Source organism: Macrotis lagotis, chromosome 7 (genome assembly GCF_037893015.1).
Source record: "Macrotis lagotis isolate mMagLag1 chromosome 7, bilby.v1.9.chrom.fasta, whole genome shotgun sequence".
NCBI lineage: Eukaryota > Metazoa > Chordata > Mammalia > Peramelemorphia > Peramelidae > Macrotis > Macrotis lagotis.
In genome coordinates this window covers 48,488,707-48,513,723 of record NC_133664.1, presented here as the reverse complement: position 1 = coordinate 48,513,723, position 25,017 = coordinate 48,488,707, and the positions used below count along the sequence as shown (strand labels likewise).

The window sequence follows — 25,017 nt, the reverse complement described above, 5'->3', positions numbered from 1 at the left end:
GGGCCGGTGCTCTATCCACTGTGCCACTTAGCTGCCCCATTATAGACATTTAAGTTAAAATTTACTTTTGACAAGGCTAAAATGTATTTGGTAGGAGATCTGGAGAGGCAAGGAAATGAGCAAAGTAAAGCTGTGGTTTGCAATATTTAGTTTTGATGACTAGGTAAATTTCATAGCAGGATGACAAGATAAGGGATTCAGAGTGAAAATGGAGACAAAAATCACTTGTTTATCTTTTTTTCCTTTACACTAGTATTCTTTCCCCCTTTTTATTTATCAGCTCCAAAAGAACCTCTCATATATTTGGCAGAATGATTAGAATGAAATGTGCCAGATTGGGGGGAAAAGGGCTTCTGAAATCAGTTAAGTAGGATCAATGCCCTTGAGTTGAATTGTGGCTCTGTAGAGAGATCATCATTAAAACATTTGAATGAAGACATTTCAATGCTGCAAATATCCCACTGACATTTTAGACTAAATTTACCTAAAATTGAACCCATTATTTTTCTCTCTAGAGCCTCCCATATTTCAATCCCTATTTTTTGTTGAAAGTAACTAATATCTTTCCAATTTTCTAAGTTGCAAAACTGACAATTATTCTCCACCGTTCAATCTCCCCAATCCAGTCAGTTGTCCAATCTCGGTTTCCCCAACTCTCTTCCATCCCAACCCTTCTCTCCACTCACACATCCACCACCTTAGTTCAGGCCCTAATCCCCTCCCACAACAGCCTCCTAACTGGTCTCCCTCCTCAATCTTTCAGCACCCCCATTCCATTTTACACATTATTTGTTAAAAGTAGTTTTCCTTAAACACATATCAGACCATATGTCTCCCTTATTTAATCAAGTCCACTGGCCTCTGAGATAAAACATGAGGTAAAGTTTTCAGTTTTTATGGAAAGCCTTGAGTGATTCAGAAGGAATGACAGCAGTGAAGAGTCTTCCTTCAAGAGCAATAGTTTAAGAACTATTTTCTACAAGAAGCTTTCCCTGATTTCACCAACTAGTTCCAGCTGCCTCAAAAAATCTTGTATCCAACTACTTAAAACCATCGTTCATTTGCACCAGATTATCTAAAGATCCTTAAATTCTATGTTTCTGCTCAGGTATGCGTAATAGGAACAGAAAATATTTGTTTATTTGGAGAATTAAAAAGAAGTCAAGCATATACTCAAGACCCTCTTTTATCCCCAGCAGATTCTTGAGTTTAGTATGCCTTCTCTGATAGCTTAAAGCTATCAGAGCCATTTTTTCTCCACTATGTTTCCCTATTTAGACCAAATGAGTCTGGAGGCAGAGGAAATGACTAATTTTTCAGCCTCTTAAATTATAGAGGGGGTTAGGGAGTCAGTGTTAGCCTTTTGGAAAAATCATAAGTCTGTGGAAAACAAACATAATGTATCTCCTGGATGCTGTATAATTTTAGCACCTAATAAAGAACATTTGCATACAAATATATTTACATCTATCTGTATATGTATTTATCAACTTTGATGTTGTAGATTTCAAAATATGTACTTGATTACAAAAGATTGTAGCTCCTGGAAAATAGTGCTAATTTAATTTGTTGGGCTTGAAACCACAGTGCTAGGACATGGAATGATGGAATTGATAGGTCATAATCCATTTACCCTAGGCAAAGTATTCAGTTTGCCTACTTTCACTAGTTACTGATACTGGGAAGGATTAACAAGGACTCTGGCCCTGGAATCAGGACGGGAGTTCAAATTCGCCCTCAGACAATTGTGCAAGTCTCTTAAACCCACTGCCTTAAATAAAATTAAAACAAGAAGACTATGACATGCAAACTGAAAGTCCTACTCTTCTGGGCTCTAGTTTACATCTCCAGTGCTCTTCAAAACACCTGTACCTCCATGTCCTATAGGGATTGAAAATCCAACCTCTAAATTGAGATTCTAAAATGTTTTGTCCTAAATCTATTCCTCTTTTGTCTTCATTATATATCAACACTTCTATTCATCCAAATTAACATGCTTGCCATGGCATCATCTCTGATGGCATGATCTTTTTTGAGAACAAAGGAAAATACCATCATCACCACCATCACTGTCATCATCATCATCATCATCATCATCATCATCATGGCAGACAACCGTTGAGCTCTTTCTATACTTTGTTGTTGTTCAATCTAGTTTGACTGTGTGACCTTGTGAACCACAATATACAATACTATCTAAGGGTTTTCTTAGCAAAAACTCTGAAGTGGTTTGCCATTTCCTTCTCTAGGGGATCAAACTGCAAACAGAGATTAAGTGACTAGTCTGGGGTCACTCAGGTAATGTGTGAGGCCGGATAGAAGCTGAGGTCTTCCTAACTTTAGGTCCACTCTATCCAATGACCCACCTAGCTGCCTCCCATCCCATACTTTTATTTGCAGCTGTTACTTTGTTTCCTCAGACTAAAAGCCCTTTTCTCCCTCAACTTAAATTCCTTCTACCTAATTTTTAAAAATTTTTATTTAATCTTTTTATTTTATTTTTTTTAACTTTAATTGTATTTATTCAAGGCAATGGGGGTAAGTGACTTACCCAAAGTCACATAGCTAGGCAATTATTAAGTATCTGAGGTCATCTTTGAACTCAGGTTCTCCTGACTCCAGGGCTGGTCCTCTATCACACTGTGCCATCTAGCTGCCCCTCCTTCTGCCTATTTTTAAAAGTCAATTCAAGAAAAATCTTGGCTGATTTTCCTCTTCCCCCACCTTAGGTTTCATAAAATGCTTTGTTTGTTTTAAATTCATATCAAAAATACATTTGGGGGGGTGGCTAGGTGGTGCAGTGGATAAGAGCACCGGCCCTGGAGTCAGGAGGACCTGAGTTCAAATCCAGCCTCAGACACTTAATAATTAGCTGTGTGGCCCCGGGCAAGCCACTTAACCCCATTGCCTTGCAAAAACTAAAAAAAAGAAAAAACAATACAGTAGCAATCTGGATATGATTCACATATACTTTTTAGCACATTGTTACTGGTAAGAGGGAACCAGGGTTTTTTCTCTCAATTCTGCATTTCCCCCAGCATACCTTGCAAAAACTAAAAAAAAGAAAAAACCCAATTGTACAGTAGCTATCTGGGTGTGATTAACATATACTTTTTAGCACATTGTTACTGGTAAGAGGGAACCAGGGTTTTTCCTCTCAATTCTGCATTTCTCCCAGCATACCTTGCAAAAACTAAAAAAAAGAAAAAACCCAACACATTTTGTACAGTAGCTATCTGGGTGTGATTCACATATACTTTTTAGCACATTGTTACTGGTAAGAGGGAACCAGGGTTTTTCCTCTCAATTCTGCATTTCTCCCAGCATAACTGGCACCGGGTGCAGGTAAAATAAACGCTTCTTAAAAAACCCAAGAGCTCCTTCAGGTAGAAAATCGTGGCCGCGGGATGCTCGTCCTCCCTCCTGGAAGGTCTTGCCATCGCGGAGGCGATGCCAGGACGAGCTCAGTGCCCCTGGGGGGCTGCGCCAGGCCACCGGCCTCACTGCCCGCTCCGGGGCCAGGTGCGAGTCCGGGGCCCTGGGGAAGAGGTGACCGCGGCTGCGCGCTGAGCCGCGGAGGCGCCGCTACAGCGGCACAAAGCGGCCCGAGGCTTCTCCGGGGCAGCGGGGCCCGGAACCCCCCGCGCCTCCAGCCCGGGCCGGGCCGCTCCGAGGGGGTCTCCCCGCCCTCAGCCCGGGGTGCCCCCCGCCCCCGCCCCGGGCCCAGGCCCCCCCGAGGGAGGGGCGCGGCCGCGCTTACCCAAGCCGAGCGGGCCGGCGGCGGAGGGGGGTGGCGGCCGCCGCCTGCGCATCCCCGCCCTCGCCAGGCGCCGCTTCCGGGGCCAGGAACAACGCCGCCGCCGCCGCCGCCGCCGTGCCCGGGCCCGAGGCCCCGCCCCGAGCCGCGCGGCAGCCCGGGGGAATCGCTTCCGGGGCGCGCCCTCTAGCGTCGCGGCGGGGTCGGCGGCGCGCCTTCAGTTTCCGGGTCGCCGGCCCGAGGCGCCGCTGCCTTCTCCGCCGGAGCCTGCCTGCGGAGCGCGGCCGGTCGGTGCCGTCGGCCTCGGCGGGAGCGGAGCGCGAGGGGCGGACGGGCGGCTCGAGGATGCGGCGGAGCTGAGCGCGAGGCGGAGGCGCGGGCCCCCGCCCGGATCTCCCGAGAGGCGCAGCCGCGGCCCCGAGGCATGGGGGGCGCCCGCCCTGCCTGAGCCCCGAGCCGCGCCCCGGGCCCCCTCCTCACCCCGGGCCCCAGGCCGGGGCGCGGAGCGGGGGAGGGGAAGCGGCGCCCCGCGCCCCGCCAGCCTCGGTGAGTACGGGCCGCGGCCCCGGAGCGGTCTCCCGGAGGGGTCTCCCGCAGGGCTGGCGCCCTCCCGGCGGGCGGTTGCGCGGACCCCGGAGAGCGTTGGGGCGAGTCGGCCCCGGAGGCGTCCTGCCAAGGAGCGGCCGCGGGCCGGCCGTGACCTTCCCGCCCTGGCCGGGGAGCCGGCCTTCCGAGCCCGCGGCTGCCGCCGTGCCCGCCCGGCCACCGGCGCTGCCCGGCCGCTGCCGCCCGGCCGCCCTCGTGTCCGGGGGTGTCGGGCAGAACTTGGCAAACAGCGGGCGTCGCAGGAGCGAACAGGGGAATCGAGGCCTCGAATGATACTGAGTTGCTTTGAAGCATGCTGCCGGGTACTGTGGGACACAGATGGAAACGTTTTGAAGGAATCATTGGGCTGTGTACCTTTTTTTTTAGGTTTTTTGCAAGGCAGTGAAGCTAAATGGCTTGCCCAAGGCCGCAGGGCTAGGGAATTATTAAGTGTCCGAGGCTGGATTTGAACCCAGGGCCTCCTGACTCCAGGGGCGGTGCTCTATCCACTGCGCCACCTCGCAAAAAAAGCCAAACTTAAGTTTTTACCCTACACTGTAAGATACTAACATAACCCCCCCCCCCCCCGATTTGAGTAAATAAAATATGTGGATTTTTTCCTTAAGCAGCTTTTCTTGAGACTTCTAACAGCCGAAATTAGTTTTTTTTTTAATGTGCTCCCAATCTATAACACTCAAATATGAAATTGGCCTAAAAGAGTTAGCCATATCTTAGTTTATCAGGAAAGGTATTTGACTTGCCTAGTTTCAGGAGCACACACCACTAGTGGAAGTTCTTGTTTTGGTCTTGAGTGGTGAAAACACTCAAAATTTTTCAGAGGAAAGAGAAGTGGAATTATAGCAGTCATATCAGGAATAATCTTTGTTAAAGAAACTTTCTTCATTCTCCCAAAAATCTACTCAATTTCCTCCCCTCTTTTGTTAGACATTTTACATGTTCACAGGTTAAAAATGTTTAAATTTCAGAATGTACTCTAAGGGAATTATGTCTAATTTGTCTTTTGAACTGAGTTTCTGCTAAGCAGTGTGGGGGACCTGACTGAGTCATCTATAGTAAATGCTTGTTGATAGCATTGCTCCCAATTTTGTGATAGCTTTACTTCAGAAGGAACGAGTTTTCTTTCCCTTTGTTCCTGACTTCTGTTATGTGATGGCTAGGATGTGTGTAAGTGAACTACAGAGTGATTTTGAGTTAAGTAATCCAATAAATGAGTGGTAAATAATTTCTGATTTAGATTGAGTTATATAGGTCAGGCCTAGAAGTAATCTGAAAAATCATTTCATCTAGGGGAAAGAATGCCAGCCTTCAAATTCTAATCTTGTCTGCTAAATGTTGGAACAATCAATCAAAAAAGAATTTAATGAAAGCTTCCTACAAGATAAGTGCTAGGCATATAAAGATAAATGAAGCAATTAAGCATCTGAGAAGCTCAAATTTTGATATATAAAAAAATACTGATTTTCATAAGCTGTCAGAGAACAGACCTTTTTTCTCCATTTTTTTAGTCTAGGATTCTGTCCCTAGCAACCTTGACATCCCGAGGTTCTTTCATTTCACTTGAGTGGGTATACTGAAGTGTGTTCGACTTTTTTGGGGAATGCACAGTGTTTAGCACATGGTGAACTTATAAAAAATGCTTATAGAATGACACTTCTTGAATCAGTAGACCTTGCTAGTCTCAGTTCTTAATCTCTCCAGTTCTTAAGGGTTTGTATTCTCAGAGAAGCTGTGCATCAGAGGAAGGCAATGGTAAAGGCTTATGTTATTGACGGTGATTCAGTTCTATTCTCATTCTTGAATGAGAATCAAAATGAAGTCCTATCCTAACTATTTCAGGCAAATCAATAAGCATTTATTAAGCACCTACTATTTGCCAGGTATTTACAAAGTGTTAGGGATACCAAAAGAGGCAAAAGATAGTTGCTGTTCTCAGTGTTCACAATTTAGTGGATCAAAAGGGACCTAGAGATCATTTGCCCATACCTCTCACTTAATAGAAAAGAAAACTGCGTCTAAGAGAAGGAATGTAATGTGCTCAACATCACACAGATGATAAATAACAGCTTCTGAACTTAAATTGAAATTCTGTGATTCCACATCTATAGGAAATTTCTGTTTCCCCAAGTTGTTGGGTTATTTAGTTTGTTTCTAGTTTGTTTATTCTAAAAGGAACCTTCCTTCACCTCTGATAACTTTCATTTTCATATTAACAGGACTTTACTTATGCTTTACAACTTTTTTGATTTTCTTTTCTCTAAGACCTTCCAAAAGGGTAATCATTTCATGTGTTAAAAGGCTTAAATAACACTTTTCTTATCCTTTCAGATACTGATTTAAATGTTTTTTAGAAGTTGTATAAGAAAGGAGACATTCTTTAACATCTACCATGTGTGAGGAATTGTTCTTAGAACTTTACCATTGTTATCCGATTTGATCCTACCACAAATCTGTGAGAGCGGTTCTCTTATTACAGTCCCCATTTTACAAATAAGTTAAGTGATTTGCCCAGGGTCACACAGCTGGCAAGTATCTGAGACTGGATTTAAACTCAGATCTTCCTGACTTAGATACAGTGCTCTGTCCACATAGGGGGCCTTGATATCAAAAATTTGCTGAACTGCTGCTATAGACTTTTGTGGAAGTTGCATTTCTAATTTTCTTCAACAATACCTGTCAACTAAGATGATACTATTATTGCTCTTTTTGGCCAGTTTCTGAAAAAAAATGCTTCTATATTTCTAATATAGTAAAGGTAAGTAATTTTCCTTTACTCAATATGAGTGAACATTTCATATTTAACATACCTCAAACGTTAAAACTTCTACTCAGTATAAATTCTTATTGTGAATGTTTTTATCTTTGAATATTTTCCTTTATTATTTAGGTTAGCATTCTTTTAAAATTCAGTTAGCCTCACTTTACTCCTAGTGCTAAACAAAGTGCCATTAAAAAATAATTGGTGAATAGTTGATTATCAAAATTATTGAAAGATATTTGAATCACCAGGCTTTTCCCATAAGAATCTCTTTTAGATATATAGACTTAGCTAATTTGTTTTTCTAAAGTTTTCTTGAACCTTTTTTTTTAAACCTGTTTACATTCCTGTAATCAACTAGAATTTATTCAGCCTGCTTAATGCCAGGCACTATACTAGGCTCTGATGATACAGACACAGACTGAAAATGAAAAATCCAGTCTCTGGTTTTCAAGGGGCTCATGATCTCTTGGAGAAGCTAAATGCAAACACAGATGTCAAATCAAGAGAAATGCAGACTAATTTGGGAATGATTTCAGAGAGAAAGCCCTAAATGTGTGTACTTAATTTCTGATTCCCTGATAACTATAAACGTGCCCATGTCTCCTTCATGCTCAAAACCCCCTCACTTTACCCATTAAACTCCACTAGCTAATCTCACTCCCTTTTGAAGGAAACTCTTCGAGAAAGATATTTACAATAGATGATTATGTTTCTTTCTCGCTCAGGGAGGTGATGCCATGACAAGCACATGAATTGCATTTGAGTGAAGGGGTGCTGTGCTAAATTACCAGCCTCACTTTCTCCTTTAGAGCCATCTGGGGTCTGGTGGCCAGATACGAATCAGGACGATGGCCCTGGATGCAAGTTAATCAGGGTTAAGTGAGTTGACCAAGGTCAAACAGTTAATAAGAATCAAGTATCTGAGTCTGGATTTGAACTCCCATCCTCCTGAGTTTTAGGCCAGTGCTCTATCCACTGTGCTGCCTTGTTGCTCTCAGAGAGAAAACCCTAAAATTTAGGAGGACTGGGGAAAGATAGTGGTCAAGCAAAAGAGAGAATGAGGGTGTAGTTAGGTAGGAGAAACTGCTCAAAAGTCAAGGAGGCAGGGACAATTAGGTGATGCAGTGGATAGAACATTGGCCCTGCAGTTAATGGGACCAGAGTTCAAATCTTGCTTAGGACACTTGATACTTACTATGTGACCTCAGAAAAGTCACTTAATCCCATTGCTTTACAAAAAGAAACAAAAAGGTAAGGAAGATGAGTTGACAATTAAGAGGTCAGTGGTAAATTGGAAAAATTTAAATGGAAGGATGAGATCAGAAGGGAGGTAAGAAGAAAGTGAGTGAGAAAGAAGCAAAATCATCTATTATAAATGTCTTTCTCGAAGAGTTTCCTTCAAAAGGGAGACAGGACAAGGGAGATAGCTAGTGGAGTTTGATGGGTCAAATAAGGGGTTTTTGAGCATGAAGGAGACATGGGCATGTTTATAGTTATCAGGGAGAGGTTGAAGATTGGCCATCTACTTTGTTTCCAGTCCTTTGCTCTTAGAAAAAGTGCTTTTGTAAATATTTTGATATATCTGATGACTTTTGGCCATTAACCTCTTATTCTTATTATTCTTAATTATTCTTAATATGTAGGTGAATAGTCTCTGAGAATTGCTATGGTCAAACAATTGTTCAATCTGTGGTCAACCTGTTAATGAATCTGTCCAAAGAGATTATATGACAGTATTACTAGTTTGGTAAAATATTTTAATGCTTGCACCCTTCTGAATAGCCTTTGAATACAAGGTCATCTCCATAACAAAATGAAATGAAATGCTGGAGAAGGATTTTAGGGAGGGAATAGAATGATAATTTATAAAGATGAATTTACTTTTTTTTTTTAGTTTTTGCAAGGCAGACGGGGTTAAGTGACTTGCCCAAGGCCACACAGCTAGGTAATTACTAAGTGTCTGAGACCGAATTTGAACCCAGGTACTCCTGACTCCCAAAGCCGGTGCTTTATCCATTGTGCCACCTAGTCGCCCCAATTTACTTGTTTTTAATTTTTCTGCAAAATTGCTTTTGACTCATTGTTCAGTTCACTTAGTGATCAGTTTCATTTATATTAAAGAATCAGCATTGTGTTCCTAGGTATTCTGTAATATATATAATAATACCTGTTAATTTTTTTTAATAGAATCGGTTTTTATCAAATAGAGGTTCATTACTTCTAGAGTTTGGGTTTCTTTGAACTTTTATAGCTGTTCTGCTACTGTGGAGAGAAAGACCTTTGACTAAATCTGTTAGACAAACTAATGGTTTTTCCAATTAAGTCAAACCTTATTTTTGGTTTCTGCTTGATGCCAACCAATTTAGTTTTTCAAGTATTCATTTTGGTGTCATATAGTTTTATTCTGACCTTAAAATGAAATAGTTGTGGAATATGATTGCTCTCTATTCCTACTCTTAATTGATATGGTTCTAGAAATGCTAAATACAGAAATAAGAGAACAAAATTTCCTTTGTAGGTGGGCATGATGGTTTATTTAGAAACCCAGCCAAAAAAAAGTCTAATTCGGTTAAATATCATTATTTAGAAGTCCTGAAAGGTTAGGAATACCCCATTAGTAGAGGTCTTGCAACAAATTAAATGACCACTTGTTGGGATCAGGTAGAGGGAATTACTGTTCAAATATGGGTTCAATTATTTGGATTATGAGAGGTGTTTTTTGGGGGGGGGTTGCAAGGCAAACGGGGTTAAGTGGCTTGCCCAAGTGTCTGAGACTGCTTTTGAACCCAGGTACTCCTCTCCAGGGCTGGTGCTTTATCCACTATGCCACCTAACCGCCCCTATTATGAGGTTTTTTTGATACTGTTAAGACTCTGCCTTACTTTACAGGATTTTTATAAGGAGAGCAGTTTGCAAATTATAAACTATGATAAATGAATTATTATAAGAAAAAAATTAGCTATTCAACCATTTTCTCTCCTGGAAATAACAGGTTCTTGTCTGTTACTACATTTTATCATAGCTATTTAGGCCTCTCTTTTAAAGGATAGATCTTTGAGTAGATTACATTAAAAAAAAATTTCAGCTTTTCAATGGAAGTTTAACATTGATCAACTGAAACAGCTAAATGTGTTCAGTTATTTTCATTTAAATTAATTTCATTAAAAGAATTTTTCAGCTACTTTTAAGACTTCAATAGGATCTTTATCAGATTCCAGTTACTTTTTCTTCTGCTATGGTCTTAGTTCTTTCTAATTCTGCTCTATTTATTTTTCTGTTATTTCATAAAGATCTCAATCCAGCCCAAGATCACCCAGCTAGGGAATTAGTAGATGTCTGAGGTTAGATTTGAACTCAGGTCCTCCTGAATCCAGGACTGGTGCTCTATCCTTTGTGTCACCTAGCTGCCCTCAATTCTTGAGTAGATTTATTTTTAAGTGATTTTTTTTTTTGAGCATATAAGTACAACAGTGGAAGTAATGGGTCAGACGTGGATTATTTTTGTTATTATCTGATGCATTGTCAAAAAGGTTTTCTAAGCTATGATAGAGTATGCATGATTTTCCCACAATTCCTTCAACACTGAGTTCATTGCTTTTCGTTATTTTTGCCACTTTGGTGAGCACAATAGGCATAGTGTGTCGATTTGCATCTGTTTATTAGCATTTTTCAACTGATAATCTGTTCTTTTGAAAATCTTTTTTTCTATCCTTTGATCTTTTATGCATTATAGAGTAAGAATGAGTACTTTTCAGCAAGTTCCTTCTATTTTTTTAAATGTCAGAAGTTTTGTCCTATTAGGCTATATAATTGACTATAAAGTGTGAATTTAAATCCTTTTCTGATTAGATTATCAACACATTTCTCATTTATATTTATTAAGTAATGAATTTTATTTTCTATGGGTTTTTTAACTTCTGGTCTACAGAAAAATTCTACATTTCTTTGTGCAAAACCTTTTCAATTTAATGTAATCAAAATTATCCATTTCATACATTGCTTTATTCTTTATCTTTTTTGTTTATAAATTATTCACCTTTCCATAAATCGATAGGTAATATGTTCTATGTTCATCAGATTTTCTTGTAATATCTCTCTTGATATTTAGATCATATATGTTTTGTGATAACTGGTATAAAATATTGATATAGAACAAAATTCTTCCAGACTGATATAAAATAGTTGGGAAAGCTGGAAATCAAATAATGAATTCTTATCCCCAAAATTTGTCTTCATATTTGTCATTGGGACATTCGCTGCTGTAAATTTTAAGTCTACTATGTTTCCATATCTACATTTCTATTTTTTAGTCAGTAGTTGATAGTTTGATAATTATTGCTACATAATATAAGATCTGGTTGTACTAAACCTCCTTCTTTTATATTTTTTCCTTAGTACCATTGATATTCTTGACCTTTTCTTTTTCTGAATGAATTTTATTTTTTCTAAGTAAAATAATTTTTGGGGAAATTTTAGAACATTGTTCTTAACCAAACAAGAGTTGAGGAAATTTCAAAAGATAAAATAGTTAAGTTTGATTATATGACACAGAAAAGCTTCTAGACTAAATCGTTGTACCTATTGATATGAGGGAAGCAGCTTAATGGGGAATTTTTTTACGTCAAATTATTGACTCTTATGTTGCCTCTTGGCATAATGACAGTAAAAAATTTTAATTACACAGAGAAAAAATAATTCTTTTGCATTTTTATTATAAATTGATGGATTTAGTCTTCAGCAAAGGCTGCATCTATTGACATTTGTTTTTTCAAATCTTGCCCTTTGACAAATACTGGTATTGTGATTCTTGACGAATTTTATCCTTTTATCATTTCACCAAATTCTTCAGATTGTATTTTTTAGAATTCTGTTTACTAATGAGATTATGCCTCTGAAAAGAAAAAAAAATGAAATCTTGCCAGTTTACTGATGTTAAAAAACAATCTTGAATTTCTAGCATAAATCATAATGAATCATGATAAATAACTTTGTGTATTGACTATATTCTTTTGGTTAATGTTTTTTGTTTTTCATAGTTTTGCATCTGCATTCTGACCCATCCATGAATATACTTGCAGCCATTTAGGGAAATTAATCTATTTAAATTTCTCTTTTTGGAGGTTTCTTGATTAAAATTTTTTTTTTAGGTTTTTTGGTAAGGCAAACAGGGTTAAGTGGCTTGCCCAAGGCCACACAGCTAGGTAATTATTAAGTGTCTAAGACCAGATTTGAACCCAGGTACTCCTGGCTCCAGGGCTGGTGCTTTATCCACTACGCCCCCTAGCCTCCCTTGATTAAAATTTTAAAGGCATTTTTGTTTCATAGAAATCTTAAGTGTGTGGGGTAAAAATCCACCTTAAAAAATAGAGACTCATCTTAGCAAAACAAAGTTTATTTTGGCTTTTCTCAAGAAAAGGGCACACTCCAAAGTCTCACAAAGGTAGTGAAGATCAAGGAACTGCCCCAAATTGACAGTCAAGCAAGATTATATGGCCTAATGCTATCCTCTCCTCCTCCCTATTGACTCTCACTGTCACTTTATTGGTTAGTCTTCAGAGTTACATTCTACTTGTGAAAATCTACTTCAGCAACAAAGAAAAGAATGAAAGGTGTTTCATAAAATATTACCGCACCATCCAGATGGTGAGAGTAACCTTCAGGATTATAGCTATCTTATAGAAGTCATGTAACTTGTCTTGGAACATAAGGTCTGGGAACAGTCTACTTATCATCAGACAAGAAGAGTCTTTTGAGCTTCTTTGGAATGTAAGGTTTTTCTCATGGGAAAAAGTCTAATATCCTCCTGGTGGTCAGTAGAAGTAGTGTTATCGAAAGTTAGAGTGAACCACCTGTTTGGAATACAAGGGACTTTGTTCTAGAAATAGTTTTAAGAATAATAGTTTGTTCTTGCTTTCATATTTCTTAACCATGAGAGGACTTCACTAGGAATATTAACCCTGAAATGGTTTTATTGAAAATGTTCCACTCAGAAGTAATGGAATAATGGGTGTGTGTGTGTGTGTGTGTGTGTGTGTGTGTGTATGTGTTTATTTATTTATTTTTTGCATATACTCATCCTCATAGATACATTTCTTTTCAGTACCAGAGTTACTTAAGATGATGATCATGCATTATTTAGAAAAAAATAAAATTCATTTAGGAAAACAAAAGGTTAAGTATATCAAAGAAACTAATGGAAATATATAAAGGAATGAGGTTTAGTACAGCCACATTGTGTGTGTGTGTGTGTGTGTGTGTGTACACATATACTTAGATTAGATTGTTGTATTCTCATTGCAATATGGAAGTGTCCTTGAATTTCAGAAAACTTTTACCCAAATTAAAAATTTTGGAAAGTCTGGAGCAGTTTCACTGATTGTCCCTCTTGTTTTGAGCTTTCTCATGTCTTGGCCTTCTCACATTCTTGGAGTCTCAGCTGGAGTCCTACCTTCTACTTGGTGCAGTTAGGAGCAAGTGCCAGCCCTGAATCAGGAAAGAAAACTGAGTTCAAATATTGGCCTTAGGCATTTGACACTTGTGTTTGACCTTGGGCAAGTCACTTAATCCTGATTGCCTTTCATTCAGGGCCATCTCTAGTCATCCTGATTCCTATCTGGACTCAGATGGTTCCAGAGGAAAAAGCGAGTTAGATGATTTAGTACAGTATCCTCTCACCGGGATCCCTTTCATGTGCATGTCATGATAATCTCCCTGATGAGGAGAATGAAGGACAAACAACTTCTTTTACAGGAAGCCTTCCTCAGTCCTCCTTAATCTTAGTGTTTTACTTCTAGGATTAATCTTCCTTCTCCCACACCTCAATTTATCTGTCTATATCTTTTTTTTACTTGGTTGTTGACATTATATTGTCTTCTCTGTTAAGATTATGAGCTCCTTGAAAGTTAGGGCTGAATTGTTTTTAGATTCGATTTTGAGTTTGTCTTTCCTTTGCATTTCTAGTGCTTAATATGGTACTTTGGGCACATAGTCTCAGTTTAATAAATACACTCTGAATAAAGGCTCACTATTACCTGGAGGGCCTAGCAAAATTCAGAGAGGTTCATCACTAGGTGAATTGCAGTGTAATGAATTTTTTTTGAAGATCATTTATTAAGTTATGGAAAAGTTAAGCAATTTTCATCATTTCATATTCTTGAGATACTGTTGAAATAAGTTTGACTTCATGAAATTTACATCACTTTCTAGCAATACTGGGATTGAAGAATTATTTCATACTTTGCAGAAGAGTTGTCATTGAAAAATTGATTTAATTCATTTACAAAAATTTTCCTTTAAAATTCTATAACTAGGAGGCAGCTAGGTGATGCAGTGGATGGAGCACCATCCCTGGAGTCAGGAGGACCTGAGTTCAAATGTGACCTCAGACACTTAATAATTGCCTGACTGTGTAACCTTGGGCAAGTTGCTCTTAACCCCATTGCCTTAAATAAATTTTAAAAAATCTATTACAGGTGGCGCAGTGGATAAAGCACCGGCCCTGGAGTCAGGAGTACCTGGGTTCAAATCCAGTTTCAAACACTTAATAATTACCTAGCTGTGTGGCCTTGGGCAAGCCACTTAACCCCATTTGCCTTGCAAAAAAAACTAAAAAAAAAATCTATAACTGAATTACTTCTGAAGCTTTGGAATTGAAGGCATATTTGAATATCATGTCACATAGCATCAAAAAATGTATATTTGAACGTTCCACTAACTTGTGATCTTGGGCAAATAATTTATTCTCCCTGATCCTTAATTTTCTTGCCTGGATTCAGAAAGACCTAAGTTTAAATTCAGCTTCAGACATTTAATATTAGTTGACCCTGGCAAGCTACAAACCCTCTGTTTTCTCTCATGTAAAATGAAGATCATAAACATCTACCTCACAGGGCTTTAGTGGGATGATTGAACTAAATGATATCTAAATCTTATCCTAATAAAATTGATACTCATGATTCATGTCATTAAATATTAAATTATGTTTAGCCTACCCTTTAAGAAAATGAAATGAACCAAGAAATGGAGGAAAATGAAGTACATAGGATTTCATTTTTACATAGAAATGGTTATGACTATGTTTATTCAGTGTTTAAAGTTAATACTCTTAGATTTAAAGCTGGAAGAGACTTTGAAGGTTATATATCCAATCTCCTTATTTTACATACAAGGAAACTGAGGCTCTGAGTTTAACTTGCCCAAAGTTACATAGGTAGTAAATTGTCCAGATTTGGACCTTTTCTCTGACTCTAAAACCAACATGCCTTCTACTTGGCCATATTTGCCTCCCTTTTAATGTTACTTCTTAATGAGAGAAGAGGTAGGGAAATATTTGTCATCACATTTGGACAAATAATATTCAGAAATTATTATACATTCATCTTTAATTTTAACTTTCAATTTGCATTTCTGTAATAATTAGTGATTTAGAGCAATTTTTCATATGACTATGGAGCACTTTGATTTCCTCATCTGTAAATTGCCTTTGCATATCCTTTGACCATTTGTCTAATTTTAACTTGTAAAGAATTGTATGTTATCCTGAAAAAACTATTTTTCCTTTTCCATAACATCAGCTAAATGAGGCTTCATTGTATTTTCCTAGAAATACTGGCAAGTAACATTCTATAGTTCCATTTTGTGTTTGACTAGCCAAATAACAGTGATGTTATAGTAAAATCTGTATTCTGAAAGTTATAGCCAGGAAAAGAACCATGGGTCTGGCTCAGTGCTCTGCCTCCAGATGTGTTCATTGAACTATGACATCAGAGGCAGATCAGCCAGTCATCCTTTCCCCTGTTGATGTTCTACAACTATCTTATTGTTTGTTAAATGATTGTGATTTCAGAAATAAACTCGCTAGATTCCTTTATTTTTTCTTAGGACTGCCCTGTATATAACAGGTAATGCTCATGATTACTTGGTAACCTGATGCCTTCAAGGAAACATGCCCTGATGTTTTAATCTTTAGAAAATTTAGTTTGAATCTTAATTTGTAATGAGTTATTTTTTTAAATAGAATAAATTATATACTTTACTTTGATATTTTAATGATCTATTATTCTAAGAATGTGTATTTTTCCTTAATCCTTCCCTTCATCCTTCTCTTAATCCATTATATTACTACCTATCTTCTTATTCTGTAGGCTCTTTCTTCATGTTTTATCAGCAGTCCTTTATAATAATGGAGATGTCATTGAGGTTCTTCTCAGCTTGTATCTTGCATTAACTAGTGTACCCTAAACAAATGGAGTGTCATTACCTAGTTTCATTCTTGCTTAAATGATAGGCCTTTCACCTACTCTTTATGCTTTCTGAGATTAAAGTCATACATACACACACACACACACACACACACATATATTTCTTTTCAAGACTTGTATATCTTATCACTATAAGAATTCATATTAAAGGAGAGAAGAAACCTTTATTTGTTTAGGCAGACCTCAGAACTAATGGTGATAATTATATATCATGAACATTTGAGTTGTGTTTCTTATCTGTCATCCCATGTATTTCTTATTCCTTCTAGGGTATTCCTATATCGTTAACAATGTAGAGAGCCAACATCATCATGAACTTCTGCCTGAAGTTCATCTTTCCTCAAAAAAAAAGTGAGATTATTAGTTTGTTTAAAAATAAAAATTTTTTTCATCCTTCCTTGAATTAGAATGAACTCCAAATTGGTATTTCCATGGTTCCAATGAATAGGCAGATAATTTTGAGATAAAATTAGATTCCCCTGAAAGGAAACTGCTCCAAAATTGTTTGACAATATTTTTTTTAAGTATTCATTTTCAGCTGCTTTATTTCAGTAAATAAAGGTTTATTTAAATTGAGCTAAATTGCCATGCTTTAAAGATTACTAGTTTTTCTGGTACCCTAAAATCTTCCACACTAAAGTTAAAAATCTCTCTTGACTTCTGAAACTACATATATATTATATATAAACACATATATTTAATTTTCTAATAACATAGGAAAAGGAGATATTTATAACAGCAGTTGTAATGGCTTAGGATTGTTGTATAATATCTCTGTGTAACTTAACAGAATTTTCTTCTTTAAAAAAAATTAGGTTTCTTTAGAAGTAAATTTGGAATAGAACTAACTTGCCTACTTTCAAATTATACCATATGCTTGGGTTGGATTTTGTACTCTTCACAGTAGAAATAACTTAAGACTTTTGCTTCAGCATGTACTCATGTATAAATAATTGGGATCCTCTTCCTAATTTGCTAGAAATAATGATAAAAACTTTAAAACCAAGTAATTGTATAGCAGCTTAATGTATTGGTATTCAGTCATTTAGAATAATCTTGAACAGAGAATAAAGCAAGAAAAAAGAGAAAGGAATTGTCTTCTATTAAGTGCCTAAGATGTCCCAGGCATTTTTTACAAATATTATTATCATCTGATAAAATGGCCATTAAGACTTTATAAAATCTTTTTAAGAGAAAGGAAAAGGACTGAGCAGCTCTCAAATTGTGGGTAAAAATGAAGCCTAATGATTTTAACAGCTTGGTTATTACTTGGTTTCTCCTTTAAATATATAACAATAGATGAGAAACAGCCCAGGGGAATGGGCTTCCTAGGGAAGTAACAAGATAAACAGTAGAAAGGTGAGTGCAGGGACTGTGGAATCCATAACTAAAACAGTGTTGGAGAGGGGTAGGCAGGGAGGGGGAAACAACAATAATTTAAAAAGTCTCTTTGCCTAATGAGTTTATATTTATTTATAATGGAATATCCACATAATTTATTCATTAGACCAGGTAAATTAATGTTACTTTGTAATAAGAAATAGAAAGGTATAATAACTCATTATCCCAGACCACTTTACATTCCTTTTTTAGATTATTTTTCACCAATAAAGTTCATTAGAAATTGGCAGCTGCCTTTTTTTCTTTTCTAATTGAAATATCCATTGGCACTAGGAGAGAGTAAGCTTTATTAGAACTCTTATCCACAGTGTTTCAAAGTACTAGAGCTATAAAGAAAGAACAAAACAACCTACACATCATAGGGCCCTTAATCTGGAAAAGTTTCTGTTCTAATGGGGGCTATGACTTGCTGACAACTATGGCTATGTAAGATCTCACCTGTTTAAATCTGAGGGGTTGCTGAAAGGAAGATGATGGCCAGGAAAGTAGATGGGAGCTCAACTGAATCTTCAAGTAAGGACAGCCTCTTAGTATATCTGTCCAAGTTCTGGAAATGGAGGCAAGACCACCTTGAAAGTTCAAATGCTGCCTTAGATATTTGTCAATTTAGTTAGCCAATCTTTTAGCCTGAGGTTTTTAGTCAGCAAAATTGGGATAAGAGCTGAGAAAACTTAACAATTGTTTTGCAGACCTTAAAAGCACAATAAATGATTCAATAATAATACTTTTATTATTCCTGAGACAACTAATCTGCCAGGTATAATATGTTCACAAGTACAGGGAAAAACAGAAAACAGTTTTAACTCTTGAATATAATTGTCATAATGTTTTATCTCTAAGGATCCTACAAATCTCCCTGTATCCATGAAGGTTCTGTCACCTCTCATTTAAATGTAATATATAATGTGAGAAGTGCAGCTTGAAATTTTTCTGGTCACACTTGCAGCAAAGCATTTTTTTGACTAATGTATTTGCTTATCCTGAGCATTATTAGGTTGGGGAAAAAAAGAAAAGATCTCTCTTCAGTGATTAAATATGGCTTCTTCATTGATTCTTTTGTTGTATAGTTTAGTTTTTCTTTGTAATGCATTTAGGCAAGAAGAGTTTTTTTTTTCTTGCTAAGACATTTATCTGTTTTGTTACTGTTGGAGCAATTTCAGTATAAGGGATATCACATTTAGAAAGATCTAGGTTCAGATCCCACCCAACTCTAGACCTAGGACCCTTGCAAAGTCATGTTTCTTTCCACCTCAATCACCTCTGAAACTTAGGTACTAAATCATGATTGGATTAAGGGAAGGATCCTCATGCCAGAAGTTCGATTTTTAATCTGAGTCATAGTTTGTGTGTGATATTAAGAAAGTCATATTGATGGTGACACATTCTTTGTTTAAGTGTACATAATTTAAATTTCAAAAATTATACCAGATAGAACTTTAATCAGAACAATACTGAAGTATAAAAATGTAAAACCTGAGACAAGCTTGTTTTGCTTAGAATAGTAAGTGTTGATTTTGTAATGAGCCTGACACCCAACATAAAGTTAGTGCTATATATATTTTCATATTATCTTTTAAGAGAGAATGGAGAGGGGGTGCCTAGTTGGTGTAGTGGATAAAGCACTGGCCTTGGAGTCAGGAGTACCTGGGTTCAAATCCGGTCTCAGACGCCTTGGGCAAGCCACTTAACCCCATTGCCTTGCAAAAAAAAAAGAGAGAGAGAATGGAGTCTTTGAGGTCCTTCAGTATATAGCAACAATTGAGTTTTCTGCATAGGCATATTTATAGGTGCCAGTGTACCAGTGGGGACTCAGGACTGTAAGTTTTTTCTGATGAAACACTGGGTTCAAAATCATAGACTTAAAAAAATTAAAAAAGATCTTAGAGATCATCTAGGCCACCCCTTCATTTTACAAATGGAAAGATTGAGCCCCCAGGAAGATTTAATTCAGTTTCCTTTGGTCACAAAGTAAGTTAGTGGTAAAGCTGGGTCAGGAATTAAGGTCTCCTTGATCTCCTCCTTCTCCACCACCACCCCAGTGCAATAATATTTTAATCCTACCTCACTGTTTGAGTGTAATCTAAAAAAAAAAATCCACTCGTGCTAATGGTAACAAAAACTACTATTTAGATAGCACTTATTATGTGTCAAGCATTTTGCTAAGTGAATTACAATAATCTCATTTGATTTTCAGAATAACTCTGGGAGATTGATGCTATTATCATCATCCCCATTGTTTAGAAATGAAGAAATTGAGGTAGAGAGGTTAGGTGACTGGCCTTAGATCATACATCAATAAATGTTTCAGCAGGCTCTATTTACTGCTGTTTCACTTAATTGCCCCTAGTAACTACAGATCATTTAAACCCAAGTCTGTGAAATGATATTTCTATCTCAGAGGGTCTTCAAAATCAGATTTTTTGATCATATCTGAGTTGCATTCCTTAGAAATGAACTACAGTTGTTGATTGATTTAAATTGGTCAACTATTATATATATATATGCATTTGAGCTGTAGAGTTTAGTTTTGAAAAATATTTGATAATGTCATTTGATGCTTACTTATGTATTTATTGCAGAGACATTCACAAAGTATATGTAGCATGGATTAAAAAAAATAATACATTTTAGATTTGAATGGGGAAAAGAGAACTATTCTTACCTCACTGTTGACTTTATAGGATTGCTTAGTAGAATCTCTCCAATTTGTCATCACATTTCTGAAGGTATTATCAACTTGTGTATCAAATTAGTCCTATTCATCTGGAGTCATTTTTCTGAGTAAGCTATTTTATACTCAGTATTCTGAATTCTTGATTTAGCATTAAACCAAACAGAACACCTGTCATTCACAAAAACTTCATAGAATGGAAATTTCCATCTTTGGTTTTGACATTCCACATAGACCTTCATTTTAATGAATTAGAGGTGTGTTGTGATTGAACTGCAGGAGAGGCAGATAAATGGAAAGAACATTAGTGTAGTGGAAATTGTGACTTGGATTCTTAAGTCTCTTTAAACTACAGTTTACTTCCCCGTAAAGTAAGGAGAACAATACTTGCATATCTACCTTATTAGGGATATTTTGAAGAAAATGCTATTACAGTAAGCCATAACTATAAAAATGTGATGTTGTCAGTGAGTCAGGATACCACAGGAACTTCAGAGAAAGATTTAATCATGTTTACTGGGTAGTGCAGGCACATGCCAAAAATCTTTCTAAAACATTAATATATGTATAACACCATCCCAGTACATTTGATGAACCACAGGAGTCACTTTCAAGGGTTTGTAATGGCATCACAACAGTTTTACCCAAATATTTCATGGTACTATAAAATAGTTTTCATAATTATCCAGAAACCCTGAAAGAATGTCAAGTGTCTTTTCAATTATCAAAGATTCAATTATTTTCAAAACAACTTTACTGTTGGAAGGGTTTTTTTATATTTTAATTATGATGATAATAGAGCAATTCAAGGACTCACCTTTAAAAAAGGCTTCCATGTCTAGGTTCTTAATAACTGTTCTTGACTTCACTTTTGTCACACCAATTCAAGGTTTGGAGTAATATGTTTCCATTTAAACACTGATCTTTCCTCATTTTCTGGCAGTGTCCTCTGGTCCCATGGGTCCATTGTGCTGCAACACAATAACAAAGATTGAATAAGTATGTGTTAAAGGCTTACTGTGTGCCAGACACTATGGGCTAGCTGCTGGAGGTCACAAAGAAAGATGTTAACAACTATTGACCTCCAAGAGCTCTCATTCAAATTGAGAAAACGTGGAAAAAACCAGGAACATAACAGACAAATGGAGTTGGTGGGGCATAAACAAACAGAGAGGAAGATAGACCAGGAGATGCTTCTTGCAAATAATCTTATAAAGTGAGGGGGGAAATCATAACTGGAGATGAAAAGAGAGCATTCCAAATGCAGAGGGACAACCAGTGACAAGGCAGAGAGATTAGAGTTGGCGAAAGTTCAAGAAAAAGCAAGTGGGCAAGTGGGCAAGTGAAGTTGGGAAGCATAGGAAGTGCCCAGAGATGAAGAGCTTCAAATGGCAAACAAGAATTTATATTTTATCCCAATGGTAATGAAGCCTTACTGAAATTGATTCAGGTGGTGGGTGGGAGTATTAGAGCAGAGGGATAACACAGTCAGACCTCTGCTTTAAGGAAATCACGCTGGCAGGTGAGTAAAGCATAAATGGAACTGAGACATTTCTATATAATAGAGTAAGAGGCTTTTACATGAAATTGAGGGGCATCTTTATATATATATATATATATTTATATATATATATATACACATATATTTCTTTTAAATTTAAAATTAATATTAACTTTAAAAGCTTTCCCTGCTTGTCAGTTTATTCTGACCTTTTCTGTACATTAAAAAAAGATTGCTCGGCCTCCTTGCTTCCCTCCTTCACTTCCTTCCTTTCTTATCTGGGATGCTACCCATTGGAAAAACAAAGTGGGGGGGGAGTCCTTATGAAAATATGCATAGTAAATCAAAATAAATTTCTACATTGGTCACATTTGAAAATTTTTGCCTTTTTCTTTATCTTGTTTCAGTCATCTTCCAGTAAGTAGCGTGTTTCATCATTAGTTCTATGAAAGCATGGTTGGTCATTGGAATGATCAGAATTCTTAATTCTTTCAAGTTATTTTTTTATATAGTATTATATAAATTGTGGGTTTGTTCACTTTTAGCAGCATCAATTCATGCAAGTTTTCCCAGGTTTCTCTGAAATCATTTTGTCAAATGCCCTAGTATTCTCCAATATCCATTTGCTATAACTTGTTTAGCCATTCCCTAGTTCATGGATATCCCTTTGGTTTTCATTTCTTAACCATTAAAAAAAAACTTACAAGCATTTTTGTAGATAGAACTCTTCTTTCTTTCATCTCTTTGGGCTACAGACCTAGTAGTATTGCTGGATCAAAGAATATTCAATTTATTGACTTTGGAGCATGGTTCCAAATTGCTTTCTAAAATAACAGCACCAACTCATGGATTTACCAACAATCTGTTAAGAGTGCTCACCCTCATTATACAACTGAGGAAACCCAATGACTTGCCTAAGATCACTCAGGTAATGATTGACAGAACCAGAGCATGAGTTCTGTGACTCCAAGTATGGTTCTCTTTTCAATATAGCATGTTGGTTTTTAAGGCTTAACTCAGATTCCCTGATTACTTTAGCAATAAGAGATATTTTCTGCCTCTTATCTGCTATAACTTAGCATATTGACTTACAGAGAGTCAGGAAACTTTTTTTTGAATGAATGAACTTCCTTCATTGTAGGAAAATGTGATATATCTTTATGAAGTAACATTTTTTAGATTTCTTATTTTTCATTATTGATAGACAATTCCGCTCCCGACTAATTTGCAATTTTCTTTAAGTGTTCCTTAATATATTTTAAACATAATTTCTATTCTGCCAATCATAGTTATTCTGAGTATCTACTATGTGCCTAATATAGGTTTAGAATGCCAGTTGGAGAAGGGGCGGAGCCAAGATGGCGACAAGAAGGGATCCAGTCTTAGGTGCTCTCTGATAAAACTTGAAATTAAGGACTCTAACTAAACTTTCGAGAGACAGAACCCATTAAAGGGACCCAGTGAGGCAGTTCTCCTACTCAAGGTAACCTGGAAAAGAGCAGAAAGGCTCTGCTCCCCAGGGTCGGAGGGGCGGCCTGCCAGAGGGGTGGCCTGCCAGAGCTAAAGAACTTCAGCCTCCCGGAGGCAGCCTCAGGGCACTGGGAGCTGTGGCTCATAGCAGCCAGGGAGTCTCCTGAGCTGCACCCCGGGGAGCACCGGGCACAAAGTGGGGGAATAGCAGGGGACCTCTGCCAGAGCAAGCATGTGGAGCCCAGCCCTCAGGGCACACAGCCAGCAGTCTAGGCCCCCCCCCCCATAGAACAGCAGGGCCCCCCCACCTCAGCCCCATGGTAGAGAGGGGTGCTTATGGTCATTCACAGACCAGGAGGGGAGGACAGAGCCTCACACCCTGAGACCCTTGTGGGAGTGTCCCAAAAGATCAGGAAGCACCCCAAAACCAGACCCAGGCTGGGAAAATGAGCAAGCAGAGAAATAAGAGGAAGACCATTGAGAAATATTTTGCATATGAGCCCAAGGAGGATCAAAATACTCAATTGAAGATGAGGAAGCACAAGCTCCTGCATCTAAAGACTCTAAGAAAAAAACAAAAATTGGGTTCAGGCTATGACAGAGCTCCAAAAAGACTTTGAAAATCAAATGAGGGAGTTGGAAGAAAAACTGGGAAAAGAAAGGAGAGAGATGCAGGAAAAACATGAAAATGAAGTCAGCAGCTTAGTCAAGGAAATCCAAAAAAATGCTGAAGAAAATAGCATGCTAAAAACCAGCCTAGGTCAAATGGATAAAACAGTTCAAAAGAGTTATTGAGGAGAAGAATGCCTTAAAAAGCAAAATTGGCCAGATGGAAAAAAGAGATTAGAAAATTCTCAGAGGAGAACAAATCCTTCAGACAAAGAATAGAATTCAGGGAGATTGAATTTACCAGAAATCAGGAATCAATACTTCAAAAACAAAAAAATGAAAAATTAAAAGAAAATGTGAAATATCTCATTGGAAAAAACAACTGATATGGAAAACAGACTTAGGAAAGATAATTTAAAAATTATTGGAATACCTGAAAGTCATGATCAGGAAAAGATCCTTGACATAATTTTCAAAGAATTACTACAGGAAAATTGCCCTGATATTCTAGAAGCAGAGGGCAAAATAGAAATGGAGAGAATCCACTGATCCCCCTGAGAAAGAGATCCCAAAAAAACAACCCCTAGGAATATTATAGCCAAGTTCCAGAACTCCCAAGTCAAAGAGAAAATATTACAAGCAGCCAGAAGGACACAGTTCAAATATCATGGAGCTTCAGTCAGGATCACACAGGACTTAGCAGCAACTACATTGGAAGCTCGTAGGGCTTGGAATATAATATACCGGAAGGCAAAAGAGCTTAGAATGCAGCTGAGAATGAACTACCCAGCAAGGCTGAATGTCCTCTTCCAGGGAAAAAGATGGACTTTCAATGAACCAGGGGAATTTGAAATGTTCCTTTTGGAATGGCCAGAGCTGAACAGAAGGTTTGATCTTCAGATACAGGACTCAGGTGAAGCATGGAGATTGGAGGAGAGGGGGGAAAATATGAGGGACTTAATGATGATGAACTGCATGTATTCC

General features: G+C 37.7%; 2 protein-coding genes and 1 long non-coding RNA gene across 7 annotated transcripts in view; 1 reads left to right on the top strand and 2 right to left on the bottom strand.

Moving 5' to 3' along the window:
- Positions 1–3,866, bottom strand: part of KRIT1 (KRIT1 ankyrin repeat containing) — a 40,521-nt gene extending 36,655 nt beyond the window's left edge. For both annotated transcript variants that reach the window (XM_074192842.1, XM_074192841.1), the window contains exon 1: positions 3,761–3,866. The gene's annotated coding sequence lies outside the window, so the exon portion shown is untranslated. The remainder of the gene's footprint in view (positions 1–3,760) is intronic.
- A 200-nt stretch (positions 3,867–4,066) lies between these two features.
- The window catches only part of ANKIB1 (ankyrin repeat and IBR domain containing 1), a 131,666-nt gene continuing 110,715 nt past the window's right edge, over positions 4,067–25,017 (top strand). For 2 of the 3 annotated variants that reach the window (XM_074192829.1, XM_074192826.1), the window contains exon 1: positions 4,067–4,303. The gene's annotated coding sequence lies outside the window, so the exon portion shown is untranslated. Of the gene's footprint in view, positions 4,304–4,595; positions 4,666–25,017 lie in introns of those variants that run through there. The other variant, XM_074192828.1, reaches the window with a different exon arrangement.
- On the bottom strand, positions 11,831–21,479 carry LOC141492505 (uncharacterized). Of its 2 annotated transcripts, none has more exons than XR_012469940.1 (3): positions 21,271–21,479; positions 20,445–20,726; positions 11,831–12,012 (listed from the first exon to the last, which is right to left on the bottom strand). It is a non-coding gene; the product is annotated as an uncharacterized LOC141492505 (long non-coding RNA). The 2 variants fall into 2 exon arrangements; XR_012469941.1 differs by lacking the exon at positions 11,831–12,012 and adding an exon at positions 19,430–19,479.